The sequence below is a fragment of the Leptonychotes weddellii genome, chromosome 5, assembly GCF_054177405.1.
Source record: "Leptonychotes weddellii isolate Sample4059 chromosome 5, ASM5417740v2, whole genome shotgun sequence".
NCBI classification, from domain to species: domain Eukaryota; kingdom Metazoa; phylum Chordata; class Mammalia; order Carnivora; family Phocidae; genus Leptonychotes; species Leptonychotes weddellii.
Window position 1 is genome coordinate 14061546 of NC_138373.1, and position 23566 is coordinate 14085111.

General features: G+C 42.9%; 1 non-coding gene across 1 annotated transcript; it reads left to right on the forward strand.

Annotated features, from left to right (window-relative positions):
* The first annotated feature begins 9814 nt into the window (after nucleotides 1–9814).
* Nucleotides 9815–9921, forward strand: LOC145721953 (U6 spliceosomal RNA). The gene has a single exon (XR_014145989.1). It is a non-coding gene; the product is annotated as a U6 spliceosomal RNA (small nuclear RNA).
* The last annotated feature ends 13645 nt before the right edge of the window (nucleotides 9922–23566 follow it).

The window sequence follows — 23566 nt, forward strand, 5'->3', positions numbered from 1 at the left end:
TCGCCTGCTCACATTCTCCCCTTGCTTAACCCACCCTTCCCTGAACAATCAGGCACCGTGACAGGGTGTCCTGGGCCCTCGTGCGGGGAATGGCATATTTGGTGGTAAAGTCAGTCATCCAGCTAGCGTGGGATGCCAGGCATCTAGGTGAACTTCATACACATGCAAAGATGTCTCCTTCACCCTAGAGAGTAATGTACTGCCATGTGGTCCCAGCACGGACCATGAGGTGAGGGCCAGACAGGAGTGCCTGGGGGGACCTGCCCCCTGTTGCAGTCAAGGACTTACATTTAGTCTGCAAAGGGCCTGGGGTCAGGCCTGGCACACAGTAAATGTTCAATAGCAGTGAGTCCCCAGAACCAGCGGAGGCCTCTTCTGCACGGAAGTCACCAAAATCCTGATAAGAAATGTCTGAAATTTATGTTTTATTAACAACAAAGTTAAACTCAAGGAAGAATGAATAACCCCTCCCAAGTGTTTCTTGGGAGCAATGGAAACACTTTGTAGGGGCGCCTGGGTGGCTCAGTTGGTTAAGCGACTGCCTTCGGCTCAGATCATGATCCTGGAGTCCCGGGATCGAGTCCCGCATTGGGCTCCCTGCGCTGCGGGGAGTCTGCTTCTCCCTCTGACCCTCCCCCCTCTCATGCTCTCTCTATCTCATTCTCTCTCTCAAATAAATAAATAAAATCTTTAAAAACAAAAAAAAAGAAAGAAACACTTTATAAACTAAACAGCCCAAACTCCAGCAGTGGGCACACCACACCACATTCCAAAAAGGGCCAAAGCCATGGCTCACAGAATGTTCTAGAGTATTGGCTCTCAAAGTGTGGTTCCTCCTTCCCCTCGTCCTCCTCATCTGGGAATTTGTTTAAAAATGCAAACTTTCAGGCCTGAGACCTACTAAATCAGATTCCAGGTGGGGTCCCAGCTACCTGTTTTTGCAAGGCCTTCAGGTGATTCTGATGCACGTTCAAGTTTGAAGATCACTGGTCTCTAGAATCTTGTTACCTAAAGTCGCTGCAGACCACCGCCTCTCCTGGGCCCCAGCGTGACCTGATCCAGAATCTGCATTTTAACAAACTCCCCAGATGTTGGTTGTACACATTAGAGTCAAAGTGCTGATTGAGAGAAGGTATGGAGTCTGGTCTCAGAAATGAAGGAGGGATTTATGTCCGTCGAACAGCAGACAGGATTAAAATAATGATTGCAATACATACTGTAATACATTTGACACACGGAGCAGGTCCTGCCCTACACCTCCATCAGTAGGGCGCACCACAGTCTAAGTGGGAACTCTGTTTTCAGACAATCCTATTAAAAGTTTCTCCTTAATTGGAATCAGCCCCCAGTGCTTCCCACCTGTGAGCCTGGCCATATGCCCTCCAACCTGACCTGGGAAGCAAGGCCTACAGCCGGGGCCTGGAGAAGTGCTGCCCAGAGGAAGGAGCCTCTCCTGGCTCAAAGAGAGCAAGAGTTGTGTAGCTTTTCTCTGGACTGTCCATTCATGGTTGTGTTACTGCCCTTGCCTTCCTCTTTCTATTCTGCCACCAACTGACTACTTACACCAAAGTTCAGTATGACCTTGTATTGGTTTCCCATAAAACAACATAAAGATCATCTTAAAATTCTTGAGGTCAGAGTCTGAAATGGGTTTTACTGAGACAAAATCAAGTGTCAACAAGCATCTGGGAGAATCTGTTTCTTTGCCTTGTCCGGTTTCTAGAAGCCATCTGTATTCCTTGGCTTGTGGCCCTTTCCTTCATCTTTGAGGTCAGCAGTACAACGTCTTCAAATCTGTCTCTAACGCTGACCCTCTGCTTCCTTTGTCACATCCTCTGACTGACCTTTCTGCCTCCCTCTTATAAAGACCCGTGTGATTACACTGGATCCACCTGGATAAATCAAGATAATGGCTTCATCTCAAGATCCTTAACTTAATCACATCTGCAAAGTTCCTTTTACCATGTTAGGTAACATATTCACAAGTTTGGGGGATTATGATATTGGGGAATCATTGTTCAGTCTACTATGTTCTGTTGTCTGGCTCTCAAAGACTAATGTCCATCCCACGTGCCAAACCTTCACTCCATCCCATTTCCCCCCAAAGTTTTAACCCCTTAAACATCAACGCAAGTTCTAAATCTCATCAACTCAGAAGTCCCATATCTCATTATCTAAATCATCTAAATTAGGTATGAGTGAGACTCTGGGTATGATCCATCCTGGGGCAAAATTCCTCTCTATCCATGAATCTGAGAATCTCATGTGATTGTGGTGTGGATTAGGGTTCATGCATACAAACTCAAGAAACAAATGATCTAAACCCAGAATACAGGGCTTGTTTAGGCACTGGATAACACTTAGAGGCACTTCAATTAATTTTTAAAAAGATTTTATTTTAGAGCACAAGGGGGTGGAGGGGGGATGAGGAGCAGAGGGAGAGGGACAGGCAGACTGTACTGAGCACAGAGTCCTATGCAGGGCTCGATCCCAGGATCCCGAGATCATGACCTGAGCCGAAATTAAGAGTTGGACACTTAACCAACTGAGCCACCCAGGTGCCCCAAGGCATTTGTTTTAAAAGGAAGAAAATGGAAGGCAAAAAGGAATCACTGGTTCCAAGCAATTTTGAAATCCAACCCAGACAATTCTACTAGGTTTCAAGGCCTGGGAACACAGGTTTTCCCTGGTCTCTGAAAATACAGTGTTCCTGTGAAACTCTTCATAAGCCAAAATGGTATAAAGTAAAGAAGCACTTCCCATTACTTTAATATGGAAAAGTTTTTGAGCATTCCCAGAACCCCTCCTAGGCTTTTCTGATACCTTAGGACATATATTGCTAACAGATGCCCAAAATAAATCAAGATAAAGCACAGATGTTCACAGACACAGTTCCAAGCTATGGTGGCTTGATGCCGAGGCTGAGCGCAGTTCCTCGGGAAGGCGCTAGGTGGCGACGCTCTTGCCGCTTGGGGCGCACCCTGCCTCTAAAAAGGCTCACGGCAAAACACACAGTATGCCAATTTTGCTTTTTTGCCTTTTTAAAAGCAAAAATCTTTGGGTTTCTTTTGGTTAGTGAAAACGGTACTAATGTAGATCTTTCATAAAAGGGAAGTGGCGTAAGGCAAACTTTTGAAAATTAGGGGATACCCACAATCCTCCCTGCCCTTGAGCTCTGCCCTCTGGACATGCTCCACGCCCCACGCCCCACGCCCCACGCCCCACGCCCCGCGGAGCCATCATTCCTTTTTCCTGAAGGGTAGCACATCTTTACAGTTGAGTAACATGTAGGTGGCCTGTTTCCTGCTTGTAGGATTTTGAGGAAACTCGGGAAGCCTTCTTTAATTTCCTCTTCTCCTTTTCATCCTTGCTGGGGGTGTTTTTGCTGATATAATATCCTTAAGAACCATGCGGGTCTCCTGTGAATGTCACAGGGGTTCACTTCATGAGACAAGAGATTCCTCTACAGATCTTTCCGAAATAATGCCATTTTTATTCCTGGCTTCTGCTGAGAAAGCCGAGGGGATCCGAGAGTCCTGTGCCAGATCTCTTCAAAGAGCACTCTTAGCAACAAAGTACTCTGATCTTTTGATCTCTTCCAGGCACTAGCAAAAGGTTGTCCAACCACAACCTAGGCTCTCTCTCTATAGTTGTTTGTTTGTTTGTTTGTTTTAAGATTTTATTTATTTATTTGACGGAGAGACAGAGACAGCAAGAGAGGGAACACAAGCAGGGGGAGTGGGAGAGAGAGAAGCAGGCTTCCAGCTGAGTAGGAAGCCGGATTCGGGGCTTGGTCCCAGAACCCTGGGATCATGACCTGAGCCGAAGGCAGACGCTCAACGACTGAGCCACCCAGGCGCCCCTAGGCTCGCATGCTTTCCTGATAGTGAAATCCCTAATCTTAGCATCTGTTGAAATCTAGATTTTCCCAAATTACCAAGTCCTGGTTTCTTTTTGCTTAACAGTCTTACCTCAATTTGTCTCTCTTGTTCTATACTCTTAGCTTCAAGGGATGATGAAAAAGCAAGTTTCTGGCAAAAGGAATGAGGTTGTCTTATTGGCTTTTGTACTAAACTTTAATCATCCCTTGGGGTTTGGGGCAGGCCCCGCTTCACCGAGCCTGTTGTCTTCTGAAAGAAATCAAGGTCTATAGGAAGAAGTCGGGGTGGGGGGGGGACGGGGAAGGCTGTGAGTTTAGCAGCAGGTTATGTCCAGAATATATGATTACTGTCCTATTGAATAACCAAAATTGCATTCACATCTACCGCAAAGCTAGTAGACTCAACGTCAACAAAACTCCAGAGGTATATTCTTTTTTTTTATTTTTAAGATTTTATTTATTTATTTGAAAGAGAGATAGCGAGAGAGAGGAAGAGAGAGCATGAGCGGGGTGAAGGGGTACAGGGAGAGAGAGAAGCAGGCTCCCTGCTCGATGTGGAGCTCGATCCCAAGACCCTGGGATCATGACCTGAGCCAAAGGCAGACGTTTAACGACTGAGCCACCCAGGCGCCCCCAAGACACACCCTTTTTAAAAGAATATTTATTTATTTTAGAGAGAAAGAAAGAGCACACATGTGCATGCTGGTGGGGAGGGGCAGAGGGATTTTCAAGCAGACTCCACACTGAGCATGGAGCCCCATGTGGGGCTCCATCTCATGACCCATGCAATCATGACCTGAGCTGAAACCAAGAATTAGACCTTTAACTGACTGAGCCACCCAGGCGCCCTAAGGGTTCAGTTTAGTGGCTTTTAGTGTGTTCATAGAATTGTATGACCATCACCACCACCAATTTTAGAACATTTCATCACCCCAAAAAGAAGCCCACAAGAAAATTTTGTGCCTCAAAGAAAGTAAAAGGCACTCATAGAATGGGAGAAAATATTTGTAAATCATATACCTGATATGGGTCTAGTATCCAGAATATAAAATGAACTTTTACAATTCAACAATGAATTGTTTATTGTTTTAAATTTTATTTAATTGAATTGAAAATGGACAAAAGAGGGGCGCCTGGGTGGCTCAGTCGTTGGGCATCTGCCTTCGGCTCAAGTCATGATCCCAGAGTCCTGGAATCAAGTCCCACATTGGGCTCCCTGCTTGGCGAGAAGCCTGCTTCTCCCTCTTCCACTCTCCCTGCTTGTGTTCCTGCTCTCACCATCTCTCTCTCTGTGTCAAATGAATAAATCAAATCTTAAAAAAAAAAAAAGAAAGAAAATGGACAAAGTATCTGGATAGATATCTCTCCAAAGAACATGTAAAAATGGCCAATAGGCACACTAAACGATGTTCAACATTATAAATCATTAGGGAAATGCAAATCAAAATCAAAATGAAATATCACTTCATACCCACTAGGATGTGACTTAATTTTTGTATATAGTGTAATGAAAAGGTCCAACTTCATTCTTTCCCATATGGAAATCCATTTGTCTCAGTATCATTTGTTGAAAAGACTCTTCATACCCAATTAAATTGTCTTGGCACCCTAGTCAAAAAACAGTTGACCAATATAGAGGGATGAATTGTCTGATACGTAAATTATACCTCAAAAAAACTGATATGCCTCTAAAATAATCAACTATTATTATATTTCATTTTTAAGTTTTTATTCAGTTTCTAGTTAGTTAACATACAGTGCAATCTTGGTTTCAAGAGTGGAATTCAGTGATTCATCACTTACAACATTGACTACTATTTTAAAAAAGAATTTTCTGCATGGGCCAGATGTCATGCTGAATGCTTTAAGTTTACTTAGATTTTGTGGGATTCATCTTCTTCCCTTTCTTGAGAACTTTCTCGTTCTTTCAGCCTCACCAGTAGGCTCACTAGCATCCTGTTCATCATCAGCCACCACATTACATACAGAAATTCTACAAACTTATCACCTTGTTCTCAGTAACCCCAATCTCTTACCAACTCCTGTGGTCATCTGAATGTGCAAGACTGGGCCTATAACCTTAGCCAAACATTCAGTTTTTTGCTTATTCTTGCTCAGCTTTCCCTTATCTCCCCCATGGCAGCTAAACTGAAGCTTTCATGTCTTCTTCAACCTCCCAACCTGATCTGAACATCTCCCCCAAGACCCTGGAAAACACTAATCTACTTTCTGTCTCTATAGGCTTGTTTACTTGATATTTCATATACATGGAATCATGTAATATGTGGCCTTTTGTGCCTGGCTTCTTTCACTCAGCATAATGTTTTCAAGGTTCATCCACATTGTAGCATGTATCAGAATTTCTTTCCTTTTTATGGCTGAATAATACTCAATTATATGCACATACCATATTTTGTTTAACCATTAATGATAGACATTTGGATTGTTTCCACTTTTTGGATTATGAATGGTGTCACTAAGAATGTATGAGTTTAACAAAAACCTCTTAATAACTAAATTCCCTTCAGTCCTACTTGACCTCTCTGACCTTCTAGACAGTGCTGACCATTCCTTCAAGAAATCCTTTTTTGAAAACTAAATACAATATGCCACAGTTTTAAAAGTAATAGTAGCATATTTTAAAAAGATTTTATTTATATGAGAGAGAGAGCATGAGAGCACAAGCAAAGGAAAGGGCAGAGGGAGAGGGAGAAGCAGACTTTCCACTGAGCATGAAGCCCAACACAGGGCTTGATTCCTGGACCCTGAGATCATGACCTGAGCCAAAGGCAGACACTTAACCAACTGAGCCACTCAGGTGCCCCAGTAATAGTAACATATTAAAAGGATTATACACCATGACCAAGTGAGATTTCCCCCTAGAGTGCAAGGATTGTTCAACATATAAAAATCAATCAGTGTAATATAACACACTAACTGAATGAAGGAAAGAAACCCCATATGATCATTTCAATAGATGCAGAAAAAGCACTTGACAAAATTCAACACCCATTCATGATTAAAACACTCAATAAACTAGAAATAGAAGGAAACTAACTCAACATAATACCTATATAAACATCATACTCAAGGGTGAAAGATGGAAAGCTTTTCCTCTAAGATCAGGAACAAGATAAGGATGCCCTTCAACATAGTCCTGGAAGTCCTAACCAGAGCCATCAGGCAAGAAAAAGAAATAAAGAGCATCCAATTTGAAAAAATTATTTCTGTTCACAGACAATATGACCTTATATGCAGAAAATCCAAAAGATTTCACCAAAAAACTGTTAGAAGTAATAAATGCAGCAAAATAGCAAGATACAAGGCATCACACAAATATCAGTTGCATTTCTACACACTAACACTGAACAATCCAAAAAAGGAGGAACATTTATTTACAATAGCATCAAAAAGAATAAAATACATAGGATTACTTAACCAAAGAGGTGAAAGATTTGTACAATTAAAAACTAGAAAACACTGCTGAAAAGAAATTGAAGAAAACATTAAAAGAAAAAAGTAAGACATCCCATGTTCATGGATGCTGAGTAATCTATAGGTTTAATGCAGTTTTTAAAATCAAAATCCAAATGATGTTTTTAGAAAAATAGCAAAACCCATACTAAAATTCACATGGAGTCCCAAGGGACCAAGACAATAGTGGGGGAAAAAAAGAAAGAAAAAAGTTGGGGATCTCAAACTTCCTGATTTCAATACCTACCACAAAGTTACAGTAATCAAAACAGTGTGGTACTGGCATAAAGACAGACATATGGACTAATAGAATAGAGTTTAGAAACAAATCCTCACATACATGGTCCAACAATTTTCAACAAGGTGCTAAAACCATTCAGTGGGGAAAGGTAGTCTTCAATAAATGGTGTTGAGAAAACTGAATATACATGTACAAAAAATGAAGTTGGACCCTTACTGAACACCATGTTAAAATGGATCTATGACCTAAATATAAGACCTAGAACTATAAAACCCTTGGAGGAAACCACAGCAAAAAAGCTACAGGACATTGAATTTGGCAATGATTTCTTGGATATGACCCAAAGGCATAGGCAACAAAGGAAAAAAATAGATTGACCTGATGAAAACTTAAGAATTTTGTGTATCAAAAGACACTAGTGACAGAGTAAAAAGGCAACCCACAGAATGGGAGAAAATAGTTGTAAATCATATATCTGTTAAGGAAATAATATCCAGAACCTATAGCTAACTCTAACTCAACCACAAAAAAACAAACAACCTGATTCAAAAATGGGGAAAGGCCTTGAACAGACATTTCTCCAAAGAAGATATACAAAAGGCCAATAAGCACATAAAAAGATACTTAATATCACTAATCAATAGGGAAATGCAGATCAAAACTACACCCAGTAGGATGGCTACTATCAACAACCAGAAAATGGCAAGTGTTGACAGTGATGTGGAGAAGTTAGAGCAGTTGTGCACTGTTGGAGGCAATGTAGAAGGACATCAGTCACTGGATTTAGGGCTCATCCTAATCTAATATGACCTCATCTTAACTAATTATATCTGCAAAGGCCCTATGTTCAAATAAACCCACTGTTACGGGTTAAATTGTGTCACCTCCCCAAAAAAATTTTTGAAAGGAAAAATCATAGAAACAAAAAGTTTGTTCTTTGTGAAGATTGACAATATTGATAAACTTTTAGCAAGACTATCCTAGTCTGTTTAGGTTGCTATACCAAAATACCACAGACTGGATAGCTTATATACAACAGAAACTGTTTCTTATAGCCCTAGAGATTGGAAGTTCAAGATCAGGGTGCCAGCATGGTTGGATGAGGGCCTTTTCCGGTTCACAGACTTGTCGTTGTATCCTCGCATGCTGTTAGGGGTGAGGTTGCTCTCTGAAGCCTCTTCTTCTATAAGGGCTCTACTCCCATGAATGAGGACTCTGCCCTCATGACCTAATCACCCCCCAATGCCCCACCTCTTAATACCATCACATTGGGCATTAGGATTTGCCATTTGAATTTTGAGGGAACACAAATCTTTAGACCACAGCATAGACTTACACAGAAAAAGAAGATACAAATAATGAAAATCAGAAGTGAAAATGGGAACATTATTACTGAGCTTATAGAGATAAAAGGGATTATAAGAGAATACTATAAGTAGTTGTGCACCAACAAATGAAATAACCTAGAAGACATGGACAAATTCCTTGAAACACACAAATTACATAACTGACTCAAGAAGAAAATCTGAACACACCTCTAACAAGAGATTGAATCAGTCATCAAAAATCTCCCAACAAGTCCTAGACCAGATGGCTTCACAGGTGAATTCTACCAAACATTTAAAGAATTAACAGCAATCCTTCTCAAACTCTTCTGGAAACTTGAAGAGGAGGGGGCACTTCCTAACTCATCCTAGGAGGCCAGCATTACCCTGATACCAAAGCCAGATAAAGACATCACAAGAAAAGAAGATTATAGATTAGTATCCCTTTTGAATATAGATGCAAAAATCCTTGACAAGATGTTAGCAAATTGAATCTAACAACATATTAAAAGAATTATTCACCATGACCAAATGGAATTTATCCCAGGAATGCAAGGGTGTGATTCATCATAAGAAAATCAATCAATGTAACACTTTAATAGAATGAAGAAAACAAAAGCATATCTTCATCTTGATTGGAGCAGAAAAGGCATTTGATAAATCCAACACCATTTTGGGGCGCCTGGGTGGCTCAGTTGGTTAAGCGACTGCCTTCGGCTCAGGTCATGATCCTGGAGTCCCGGGATCGAGTCCCGCATCGGGCTCCCTGCTCGGCAGGGAGTCTGCTTCTCCCTCTGACCCTCCCCCCTCTCATGTGCTCTCTCTCAAATAAATAAAAATCTTTAAAAAAAAAAAATCCAACACCGTTTTATGATAAAAACTCTCAGAAACATTATATTCACTTTAACAGCACATATACTAAAATTGGAATGATATAGGGAAAATGAGCATGACCCCTGTGCAAGGATGACATGCACATTTGTGAAGGATTCCATATTTTTGCCAACTATACTTCAATTTTTAAAAAACTCTCGGGGCGCCTGGGTGGATCAGTCATTAAGTGTCTGCCTTCGGCTCAGGTCATGATCCCAGGGTCCTGGGATCGAGTCCCGCATCGGGCTCCCTGCTCCACGGGAAGCCTGCTTCTCCCTCTCCCATTCCCCCTGCTTGTGTTCCCTCTCTCGCTGTCTCTCTCTGTCAAATAAATAAATAAAATCTTTAAAAAAATAAAAAACTCTCAGAAAGGTAGGAATAAAGGGAAATTTCCTCAACATGATAAAGGGCATTTATTTAATTACACAATTACAATAATCTTTTTTATTGGTATTGTAACACATTGCCTTATTAATAATTAAGGCATTCTGAATACATCGTATCTCAATGTGGACAAAAAAATTTAAATATTGATTATTTGCTAGATAAAGGGCATCGATGAGAAATCCACAGTTAACATCATATTCATAGACTGAAAGTCATCCCCCTAAGATAAGGAACAAGACAAGGATGACTGCTTTTACTGCTGTTATTCAATATTGTACAGAAAGTTCTAGCCAGAGCAATTAGACAAGAGAAAGAAATAAAAGACACCCAAATTGGAAAGAGGTAGAACTATGTCTGTTCATGGATGGTGGGATTCTATATTTAGAAAATCCCAAAGAATCCACCAGAAAGCTGCTAGAGTGATACTTTGTTACAGCAATCTTAGAAAACTAATACAGTCACATTCTGAAGTCGTGGGTAGACATGAATTGGGGTTCGGAGAAGACACTATTCAACCCACTACCCTGGGCTTTCAGATTCCTTTACCAACATTCATTCTTCCATTTCTGATCTGAAGATCATCCTCCCAGACAGGTGAGATGGAAATAGGAAGCTGCAGGCAGCCGGTCACTGTGTTCTTGTTCCAAACACAACTTCAAAGCCTCTTGTTACCATTTCAGCCTGTTTTTGTGTTTTCCCCCCCTCTTGCTCTTTTATTGTAAATCGGGTCTCTCTTTGGCACTGGACCTTTTTTTCTGCTTCGCGTCTACTCCAGCTCAGCCAAAACGACCCCCGTCCCACTCATTTGAGATTCCCCCAGTAGAATTCATACTGAGGTCTCCAGAGCCACCTTCCTCCTTAGACCATCTAAACTCCCTGAGTTTACATTGCAACAGCAGCTCACTTCTGGGTCATGTCCTAGAATTGTATGATTCCTGCCCAATATTTGAGACACAAGATTGTCATTTTTGCTAAGGAAAGGGTGTATTGTGGGAGCAGGGACCTAGTTGAGCCCGCATCGGGCTCCCTGCTCCGCGGGAAGCCTGCTTCTCCCTCTCCCATTCCCCCTGCTTGTGTTCCCTTTCTCGCTGTCTCTCTCTGTCAAATAAATAAATAAAATCTTAAAAAAAAAAAAAAGTTCAAGACATCCTAATTCCCTGGGTTATTTTTTCCTTCTTTTTTTAAAGAATGATTTATTTATTTGAGAGAGAGGGAGAGTGAGCGAGCACCGAGCAGGGGGGAGGAGCAGAGGGAGAGGGAGAAGCAGACTCCCTGCTGACACAGGGAGCCGGATGTGGGGCTCGATCCCAAGACCTCGAGATCATGACCTGAACCAAAGGCCAAGGCTTAACCAACTGAGCCACCCAGGCGCCACCTCCCACCCTCCCCCACCCACGGAGTGAACTCTTAAAGAAAAAAAAAAAAGCTTCTGGGCATTTTTTTCAGGGATGGGAGGAGAAAATTTAATTCTGTATTTGCTGTAATGTTCTAATCTTGAAAAAAATGTATGAAGTCACAGAGCTAAAAACGCTGATTTTAAATTTTGAATTTCACAGAGCAGAATTACAGTATAAACACATTTATTTTAAAACATTAAGAGGCAAAAGACCACATATATAATTCCATTTACATAAAACACCTGGACTAGCCAAATTTATAGAGACAAAAAATAGATTAGTGGCTGCTTAGCACTAGATGGGCGGGACAGAAGTATAGAAAGCAAAGAGCACAGAGTTTCCTTTTGAGGTAATGAAAATATTCCAAACTTAATTGCAATGATGGTCACGCACATCTGGTAATATACTAAAACTATTGTGTTGTACACTGTAAGTGGATGAATTATGTGGTATTTGAATTATATCTCAACAAAACTGTTTAAAAAAATAAACATTAGGGTGCTCTCTTTGCTGAACACACTGTGAGAATGAAGACCATTTTCAGTAACTAGACTATCTACATTCCAGAAAACGTCATCACCCTGAAGGGACAGTTACTGTAAAAAGCCCAGCGGAATCCTGTGGAGGGATGTCATCAGTGTAGAAATCAGCCTCCTTGGAAAGAAATTTGAGAGGCTCTGGTCTGACAAACAAAGAGGAACTGGCGGGGGTTCAGGCAGTCTGTAGTCAAATATAGCACATGAACAAGGGTGTTCCACTGGGGTTCCATTAAGATGAAGTCTGTGTGTGCTCACTTCCCCATTTATGTCTTTATTCAGGAGAGCAGGTCTCTTGTTAAAATCTGAAAATTAACAAAAACACCTGGGTGGCTCAGTTGGGTGAGCATCTGCCTTCAGCTTGGGTAGTGGTCCCGGGGTCCTGGGATCGAGTCCCACATCGGGCTCCCTGCTTGGCGAGGAGTCTGCTTCTCCCTCTGCCCCTTACCCGGCTTGTGTTCTCTCTCTCTCTCTGATAAATAAATAAATAAAATCTTTTTAAAAATCTGAAAATTCTTGGATGAAAAAAATCTATCTGCTGGTTCAAATGAGGCCAGGTATTGCTTGGTCAGTATCTCAAGCCGAGAAAGTTACTGGCATTGAACTTGTACAAATTCACCTTCTTTGATTCAGCAAGCTACAACAGTTAATCACCAGGACATCAGAAAATTTTTAGATGCTATCTGTCTCTCAGAAAGGAACCGATCAGTGGGCTAGTGAAAAAGGTCTGAGGTTGTCATCTAGAGAAACAAGAAGATGCCAAATGAGTCCCAAGACCTATTTGAGGTATTGTTTAAATGCAATAAAATTTATCTATTGGAAAAAAAACAAAAACAAAACAGGAAGTCTCGGGCACCTGGGTGGCTCAGTCAGTTGAGTGTTTGCCTTTGGCTTGGGTCATGATCGGGCCCCGTGTTGGGCTCCCTGCTCAGTGGAGAGTCTGCTTCTCCCTCTCCCTCTGCTCCTTCCCCTGTTCATGCTCTCTCACTTGCTCACTCTCTCAAATAAATAAATAAAATCTTTAAAAAAAAAAATAGGAAGTCTCAAACTTGTGTTCTGATCAGCTGAGTATCCTGTGACTTGCTAGTTAAGCTCAAGGCTGTGACCATACAATCTTTGCAGGGACATTTGGTGTTGCTGCACCCCACCACAGGGGGAAGCATACTCTATTAGTACTTTCTGTCCTAGACATCAGAAAGTCCTTTGGATGTAGGGTCATTTGGGAAAAGAAGTGAATGTGCCATCAACAATGGTAAATGCAGTCTTGGGTGTATTACCTTGAGTAAGTCATTTTACCTCTCTGAACCTCAATTTCCACATCTGTAACAGAGACAGAGCCATTTTACAGTCTTTCAGAGCTGTAAGGCTCCCTTCACAGAGTGCCTGATCACAGGGATTACTATATCACTATTGTCATCGAGCAATAGGAATGCAGCAGGCACCCCCACACACCCCAGGTGCCCCAGTGATGCTCTGTATGTTCTCATCTGGGGGGCAGGACCCATGGGATGGAGATCATGGAGCAAGGAGAGGGATCAGTTGCCAGAAAGCCATAGTCCGGCTAAACCAAGACAGCCAGGACTCCAGTGCAGGCCCCTGAGTACAAATGTAGTCACAGTAGCTGTCCCAGAAGAAGGACAAGGGAGAGGTTCCTTCTGACTGGGAGGAAACAAAAGAGCTGGCATCCAAACCAAGCTTAGAAAGATGACCCGGAGAACAGGACAAAGAATGCTAAGCCTCCAAGACAAGCCTGGGAAAGTACTTCTGGGCCCAAGAGGCAGGTGTACAAGTTGGAGTGCACGGAGGGATGGGAGAGACACCCAGAAAAGTAGCTTAAGACAGACAGACTGACAGTCACATAGCAAAGTGACTCTGTGCTTCAGATGTACAAGAACGGTGAATAAAACACAAAAAGAGAAAGACCCCGAAAGATCTCGTCAAGATTAAAGTAAGTGAGACCTCTTTGCGGACCAGACACAAGCGGAAGGGGTGGATGGGGAGCCCCAGGGCCTGCCCCTGGCTCAAGGGCAGAGCTCGCGGCTGAGGGCTTCCATTTTCCCTTCCCTGGGGTAGCAGGAAGTACAAGCGCCCATGGGTACAACCCCCCTGGAGAGCCCTCAAGATGCCCAGTGAAGGGGGAGATGAACAGACCCTCCACCCTGCAGCTCCAGGCCTAGAACACGCCCAGGCACAGTCTCACATGTGAGCACAACGTCAGGAGTCATCTGAGGAACGTATGTTGCGGTGTTGATGGTGAACGTGAAGAATGGAAACAGCCTAAGTGCTGAATAGGGTAAGGGCAAAATCAGCGGTGGTGTATTCGCACGGTAGAATCCTCTCCAGCAATTAAATGCATGAGCTAGAGCTACATGTACCAGCGTGGACAGATCTGGCCAAAGCGCCTCACGTGGCTACGTGTGGTTTCCTGGGGCTGCCAGAGTAGACTCCTCTCCCAGGGACGGATGTTGCTGTCAGTGAATGGTTATCCGGTCCACCACAGGTATTCAGAGAAAGAAATGAGCGGGGTCACTTCAGACTGCGGCCAGTGTCAGGGATAAATCAGGGAGACGTGGAGAGGGTGCTAATTTATATCAGGTGTATTAGAGAAGAATATTCCATGCCCCTTATACCTCTCGTTTAAAATCATCTTCTGCTTTTCTCCTTCCCGTATGGTCGGTTTTGAGCTCTTTTCTTTAGGTGGTGGTGGAAAGCTGATATTGGGTCTTGAGAATGCTGCAGGAGAAAAGGGGTTTCAGGAAGAGTATGTCTCCTCTTTCCAGCAACTGCAGATGCGGAGACGCCACTCCATGTCATAAAATTGGTTCAAAGAATCTTACCTAAATGAAGTGTGGGAATTGAGAATATGTATGAAAGTTCCATCCAGAACTGAAACTTGTTCTGTTTTCTGTTACTAAAAGCTGTGCTTGGAAAGGAGACACTGATTTATAAAGTAACATGGGGAATCTCAAAAACATTATGCTGAGTGAAAGAAGCTAGACACAAAAATCATCCTGTATAATTCTATTTGTGTGAAACTCCAGAGAAGCCAAATCTAACCTATAGGGACACAAAGCAGATCAGTGGTTGCTTGGGGCCAGGGGTAAGGGTAGGATTGACTGGGAAGGGTCAGAGGGACCTGCCTGGAGTAGTGGGAAAGTTCTATATTTTGATAGTGGTGGTGGGTACTCAGGTTTGTACATTTGCCAAGTCTTATGAACTGTACACTTAGAATGGGTGTGCATTTTATTACAGTAAACTATACCTCCAGAATTTGTTTTAAATAATTTTTTTAAAGATTTTATTTATTTATTTGACAAAGAGAGACACAGCAAGAGAGGGAACACAAGCAGGGGGAGTGGGAGAGGGAGAAGCAGGCTTCCCACTGAGCAGGGAGCCCGATGCGGAGCTCAATCCCAGGACCCCGAGATCATGACCTGAGCCGAAGGCAGACACTTAACGACTGAGCCACCCAGGCGACCCTGTCTTAAATAATAAAAAAACAAACAAACAACAACAACAAAAACTGTCCTTGGAAGTATTTCTGAAAGGTGGGGGAAGAACTTTTTAAGACAGTCGAACTTTAGAGACTATTTTTAGATCTTGTAGAAATAATCTCTAATCTCTAAAATACCTGTTACTTTAATTGGTTGTTGTATTTCATAACTGCTGCCCTGATGTTGATATTAAAAATAGCAGGGGCTCCTGGCTGGCTCAGTCAGTAGAGCATGAAACTCTTGATCTTGGGGTTGTAAGTTCGAGCCCCACCTTGGGTGTAGAGATTACTTACAAATAAAATCTTTTGGGAAGCCTGGGTGGCTCAGTCAGTTAAGGAGCAACTCTTGGTTTTGGCTCAGGTCATGATCTCAGGGTCACGAGATTGAGCCCCACGTGGGGCTCTGTGCTCAGTGGGGAATCTGCTTGAGATTCTCTCCCTCTCCCTTCCCCTTTGTCCCCTCCCAATAAATAAATAAATAAAATCTTTCAAAAAATAAAAAATAAAATCTTTTAAAAAACTAAAATAAAATAATTGAAATATCAAGTAACATCTCTGTATTCCTAAAAGATGTAAATACTTGTATTCATATATATATTTGTCAACCCTGAGGATAAAAACTGACAGTTCCCTTTTTCTCTATATATGTATGAATGTATAATAAAACCCATAACTCTGTCAATTCGTGTTCAAACATGAGTTTGAAAGTCTTTGAGAAGTGGTACTACAGAGTGACTACAAGTATAAATCTGGAACCAGATTGGTTAAGTTTAAATTCCACCTCTGCCTGTTATTAGCTCTATGGTATTAGAAAAGTTTCTTAACTTGGCTGTGCCTCAGTCACTGCGTTAATAACATGGGAATAATAATAGCATCTACTTCATAGGGTCATTGTGAGAAGTAAATAAGTTAATACATGTAAAGCACCCAGCATGTGGCACATAGTGTATCGGTCAGGTTAGGTTAGTTATGCTGTGGTAACAAACAGCTCCAAAAGCTCAGTTGTTTGAAACAATAAAGGTTTATTTCTCACTCCTGCCACACATCCATCACAGGTTAGAAGGGGAACACTGATCACCCTAAGTCACTCAGCAACTCAGGCTGATGGAAACTTAATTTTGACTCATGTTTCCATGATCTGACCAAGTCAGGAAAAAGGGATGTGGCAAATTAGACACTGGCTCTTAAAATTTCTGCTATTTACATTCCATTTAGTAAAAATAGTTACATTGTCATACCTAACTTTGGAAGGGCAAGACCGTGTGTCTAGAAATCGGGAGACCCAGGGGTGCCTGGGTGGCTCAGTTGGTTAAGCGACTGCCTTCGGCTCAGGTCATGATCCTGGAGTCCCAGGATCAAGTCCCGCATCGGGCTCCCTGCTCAGCGAGGAGCCTGCTTCTCCCTCTGACCCTCCCCCCTCTCATGCTCTCTCTCTATCTCATTCTCTCTCAAATAAATAAAATAAAATCTTAAAAAAAAAAAAAAGAAAGGGGGAGAACCGGAAATATTTGGTGACCAGCACTAATGACTACCATGGTTAGTTATTATCATTGCATTTTGAAGTAGGTAGAGGAGGACTTAATGAGGAGGTGACATTTTTGCTGAGGTCAGAATGAGAAAGGAGAAACTATGGAAGAAATATGTGTAAAGTCTGTAAGGCAGGAATGGGCTTGAAGTATTTGAGAAACAGAAAAATGGTTCAATGTTTGGAGAATGAATGAATGAGAGCTAGCCGGGCTGGGTCACACAAGGCCTCGTAGGTCGTGGTAAGGAGTTTGAGTTTTATTCCAAAGTGTAATGGGAAACCACTGGAAGGTTTTAGCCAGGTGACATGGTATAATCTTAATAAAGACCATTCACTGTGGTTGCTCTTGTGGGATGGGTACGTATGGAAAAAGGGAGATCCGTCCAGGTGAAGATGCTGGTTGTCTGGACAAGGCTGTAGCAATATAGTTGGAAACAAGTAAGCATAGGCAAGATTAATTTTGGAAGTAGAGCTGATAGATTGGATGTGGAAGGTGAGGGAAAAGAAGGAATCAGTAACTCCTAGGTTTCTGGCCTCAGAAACTGAGTGGTTATGTTACCCGAAACTGGGTTCATCTCTTGGTGGGTGTTGAGTCAAAAGACACAACCAAGCCAAAAAATAGGAAAAAGCAGAGTTTTTACCTGCAACAAGTAAAGGAGAACATCAGGGATATTTCCCAAAGCAGTGACTCCTTGAACAAAACTGGGGCATTTTTAGGTCAAGGGCACATACATATTTATGAAGAGGCTTGTGCCATGGGGGATTCAGCATGGAGTTGGGGCAAAAGTCATGTTTAGGTGACAGAGTCCAGGTTGAAGTCACAGGGCCAGCAAGGGTCACCATCATCAATTCTCTGGCTCTAGTTGGTCGGGTATGAGTGCTCAAAAGGGTTCAGATCCTGCAAAGATAACTCAAGAATGTTTATCGGGTCAGTCTTCACACCTTTGAATCAGAGCTGGGAGTTTTATCATGGATTTATTGTGCCTGATATGATCACGCTGTCCCCAACAGTGGCTATTCGTTCTTACATTTTTTGTTCCCTTAAAATCTTCTCCTGGGGTCTATTCTTCTGCAATTTCAACATATGCCAGGAAGCTCTGCAAGAAATGTGCTGTGGGCGAGTAGTGCTTGTGAAGCATAGATCTCAAGATGGCTGGGGGCCTAAAAAGACTTCTTATGTCAAGAAAACTATGTCTTGTCTTTATTTTTCCGGAGACCTCTAACTCCTTCTGCTCACAGTTACTGAGATGGAGAATTTTCCCGAAGTAGAAACTGAGTGGTAGTGGGGTTTTCCAAATCAAGACTTTTGGTTTTCCCCTGTTAATTTTGAGATGCTTTTGGATATTTAAGGGTTGATATCAGGCAGTACTTTGATATATGAATTTGGAGCAATGTGGAGTGGACAAGGCTAGAGATGTAAGCTTAGGGGCTGTATTAGTTGTCTATTGTTGCATAACAAATTACCCCAAACCTAGTAGCCTAAAGCAACAAACATTTTATATCTCACAGTTTCTGTTGGTCAGGAATTTGGGAGTGGCTTAGTTGGGTAATTCTGGTTTTGGGGCTCTCATAAAGTTGCAGTCAAGGTGTTAGTTGGCGCTGCAGTCACTCGAAAGCTTGATGGGGCTGGAGGATCCATTTCTAAGATGGCGAACATAGAAGGCTATTGGCAGGAGGCCTGAGTTCCTTGCTGGCTATTGGCAAGAGGCACATGCAACACCATAGGGTACTTCAATGTCCTTCAGGACTTGGCAGCTAGCTTCTCCAGCAAGAGATCCAAGAGGGAGCAAGAGGCCGAAACCACACTATGACCTAGTCTTAGTAGCAACATATCATCATTTCTGTCATCTTCTCTTTTTTTTTTTTTAAAGATTTTATTTATTTATTTGACAGAGAGAGAGACAGCGAGAGCAGGAATACAAGCAGGGGGAATGGGAGAGGGAGAAGCAGGCTTCTTGCCGAGCAGGGAGCCCGATGTGGGACTCGATCCCAGGACCCTGGGATCATGACCTGAGTCAAAGGCAGACGCTTAACGACTGAGCCACCCAGGCGCCCTCTGTCATCTTTTCTTGATCTCACAGACTAACCCTGATATGATATGGGAGGAGATTACACAAGGACGTGAATCTCAGGAAATTTTATCATTATATAAATAGTATATAAAGCCATGAGAATAGATGGGATAATTTGGTGGGGGGAGAATATAGATAAAGAACCCTAGGACACTCCAACGTTTAAAGATCAGTCAGAAGAGAAGGAGCCAGTAGAGGAGGCTAAGAAGAACTGGTTAGTGAGGCAGGAGGCAAAGCAAGAACATGGAGCTTCACAGAAACCTAGGGGAGTGTTGACTTGAATAACCAAGTCAAAGGTTACGGAGGGTAAGAAGACTGCAAAGTAGTATGGATCTAACAACACAAAAATAATTGGTGATCATGCCAAGAGCAGTTTCTGTGGAGTGTTAACCCTGACTGGAGTAGGTTGAGAGTAAAGAGAATGGAAAAATCTGGCAACATTGAGCACAGAAAATCCTTCTGATAAGTTTTGCTATGGAGAGGAACTCGGGATCAAGGGAGAACACTTTTCATGATAAGAGATCTAGAACATGTTTGAGTGCTACACAGAAATGATCCAAAAGCAGGACAAACACTGTCAATGCCTGAGAAGGAGGGGTCACTGAGAGGAAGTCCTTGAGAAGGCATGAAGAGATGGGATTCTGAGCCTACACGGAGGGGCTGGACTGTAATGGGAACAGGTGCAATTCATCCAGGGTAGTAGGAATGCAGGCAGAGAATGTGGTGGCAGGTGCAAGGGGGTGGGTAGATTTGGTGGTGGAAGGAAGGTGAGGGCTTCCCATCTTAGAAAGGTTTTATTTTATTTTATGTTATTTTTTATTTATTTTATTATTTCTTCCTTTTCCTTCCCTTCCTTCTCTCCCTTCCTTCCTTCCTTGACTTAAAACAACAAAAATTTATTACCTCACAGATCTGGAGGCCAGAAGTCTGAAATCAAGGTGTTGGCAGAGTTGGTTCCTTCTGGAGGCTCTGAGGAAACATCCATTCCGTACTTCTCGCTTAGCTTCTGGCAGCCGCCAGCAATCCTTGGCATTCCTTGGCTTCTAGATTCATTACTCCAATCTCTGCTTCTCCCGTTTTCTTAATGAAATATAAGATGAAGGTTTACAATAAACATATGGATCATTAGATTTTTAATTTACATTGTGATATAATGAGAGTTTTGGCATTTTGAAGCTTCTGCCAATCTTTTCCTATTTCTTTTCTTTTTCTTTTTTTCCCCCAGCTTTATTCCCTTCTGTTATGGACTGAATGTCTGTGTCTCCCCAAAGCTCATATGTTGGGGCTGTAATCCCCATTGTGTCTAATCTGGAGTCAGGAAGTAATAAAAGTTAAATGAGGCCATAAGGGTGGGGTCCTGATCTGATAGGATGATGTCCTTAAAGAGGAGACACCAGAAAGCTCTCTGTCTCTCTGTGTGTGCACACACTGAGGAAAGGCCATGCGAGAACACAGCGGAAAGCTGGCGGTCTGCAATCCAGGAAGAGGGCTCTCACCAGAAACCAAATCAGCCAAAGCCTTGATCTTGGACTTCTCGCTTCCAGAACTGTGAGAAAATAAACTTCCGTGGTTTAAGGCACCAGTCTGGGGGTATTTTATTATGGCGGCCTGAGCAGACTAAGATACCATCATATTTGAAAAGTGATATGGTTAATGCCGAGAAAGAATACAAAATCAATCTGAAATTAAGGCATGCGCACAAGAGCAATTCAAATGCATTTAATAATAGTTGCTACATTGGTACTGAGCCACATAATTATGCAATCAAATTACTCTTTTTCCAACACTCGTTGATTTATCGGTTTATATGTGTGGGAGTTTCATCACTAGAACATTTGTTTCTTCAGGCCACTTTGTTGCCCTGATGGCAGTTTTGCCCACTGTTTTGTTTGGAGCCATCAAACTTTCCAGTTTGTTCCCTGTGTTTGGGAACAGCAAAGAGGGAGCTGGTCTCATTCCCAGGTCAGGTTTGGGGGCTTCAGAGGGGGAGATTTCCCGAGGGAGAGGAGGTGTGGCAGCAAGTGCTTCCTCTCATCCTTTGGATGACAGTGTCTCCAGATTATTAATACCCGTTTCACCCTCACTTCTCAAATCTCTTGAAAAAGCAGAATTTAGCAATGTAGAGCTCCAGGTGAGATGCCATCAGCAGGGGGTGAGCCTGAGCTTTCAGGAAATTGGTCATTGGTAACTGAGCTTTCAGGGACTTCAACTCTGGCTGAAATCAGAGGTGGTGGAGGGAATGGGACACCATGGGAACCTCTTAGGGACTTAGAAGGGGCTTTGGCAAGTGAGGGCCCCTGCAACTTAAACTTTTAGCTTCAGGGTTCATCTACCTCTGCAAGGAACTCATATTTGTCCTGGAGAGAGCCTTTGCAGAGGAAAATTTTACTCAAGGCAGCCTTCCACACATGGTTTGCCCTCCTTCCCGAGTCTCCTGCTGCTTCGGAGTCTCACTCACAGGCACATACTGCCTGCTCCTTTTTCCAGCTCTCCAGAATCCCACAGGTGGGGTGCAGGGCAATTGGGAAGCGCCAGTCTTGTCATGGGCTTTACTGGGACATTGCTAAGTTTTAAGAAGGACACGTTTAGCCTCCCTGAAATATCCTAGAATGAAGATAAAAAAGGCTGGATTTAGCATTTGCAGACAGGAAGAAATGCCCTAGGGGGCTTATTCCAGGACAGGGAGGAATGAGCCCCTTCAAAGCCACTTGGGATTTTCAAGCTGTTCACTGGAGGTTGAGGGGCTACATCATCTATCTGGTGGCCAATTCAGGCAAGTCCTCTGAAAGACGTTTGGAGGAAAGGCTCAGAAATAAGAGCAGGAGGGGCGCCTGGGTGGCTCAGTCGTTAAGCGTCTGCCTTCGGCTCAGGTCATGATCCCAGGGTCCTGGGATCGAGCCCCGCATCGGGCTCCCTGCTCCGCGGGAAGCCTGCTTCTCTCTCTCGCTGTCTCTCTCTCTGTCAAATAAATAAAACCTTTAAAAAAAAAAAAAAGAAATAAGAGCAGGAGCTAGAAACCAGTGCCCATGAGAGCTGGAACTCAGTAACGTGCCCACATTTGTTAACTCAGTTTCCCTTCTCCTTCTGTAGAGCTACTGGCAGATGAGTCCTTAGAATAGAAAGAGTTTGTGCACCTGTGTTTGGGAACAGCAAAGAGGGAGGTGGTCTCATTCCCAGGTCAGGTTTGGGGGCTTCAGAGGGGGAGATTTCCCGAGGGAGAGGTGGTGTAGCAGCAAGTGAGGAAGACAAAAGGGGAGGCAGGAGTGGAGATGCCCCAGAAGAAAAGCTATGGGGTGGTGGGTGACCCCAGGGAGAGGCAGGGCATTGGTGGAAGAATGGTTTCCTGAAAAATGAGATGAGGACTGCTAGATTCAGAAAAATGGGGAGAGAAGAGGAAATGGAGCTTCAGGGTAGTAAGGGATCAAGTTTATAATAAATAGGGACAGGGAAAGTAGGAGGAGATTGTCGTCTGGGAGGAATCTCAGAGGTAGCATGGTTTCAGAAAATAAAGAATCTAGAGTGTGATCCAGTAAATAAGCAACCATGGGAAGAAAAAGGACTAGAGGTCACAGAACTGAGGCCCAGGATGGGGATGCTATTCACAGGGACAAGAAGTGGGATGGAGAAGGGGCCTGAGCCAAGGGCCAAATTCCTCAGTGAATTTGTGTGTGGGAGGAGAGACTTGGAGGCCAAAGGGATGTGAGGATAAAGCTGTTTGTTTTTAAATTTTTTAAATTACTAACATATATTATTTTTCCAGGGGTATAGGTCTGTGATTCATCAGTCTTACACAACACACAGCACTCACCACAACACATACCCTCCCCAATGTCCATCACCCAGCCACCCCATCCCCTCCCCTCCAACAACCCTCAGTTTGTATCCTAAGATTAAGAGTCCCTTATGGTTTGTCTCCCTCTCTGATTTTGTCTTGTTTCATTTTTTCCTCTCTTCCCCTATAATCCTCTGCCTTATTTCTTAAATTCTGCGTATCAGTGAGATCATATGATAATTGTATTTCTCTGACTGACTTATTTCGCTTGGCATAATACCCCTCTAGTTCCATCCTCATCATTGCAAATGGCAAGATTTCATTTTTTTATGGCTGTGTAATATTCCATTGTGCATATATACCACATCTTCATTATCCACTCATCTGTCAACGGACGTCTGGGCTCTTTCCATAGTTTGGTTATTGTGGACATTGCTTCTATAAACATTGGGGTCCAGGTGCCCCTTCGGATCACTACGTTTGTATCTTTGGGGTAAATACCCAGTAGTGCAATTGCTGGGTCATAGGGTAGCTCTATTTTCAACTTTTTGAGGAACCTCCATACTGTTTTCCAGAGTGGCTGCACCAGCT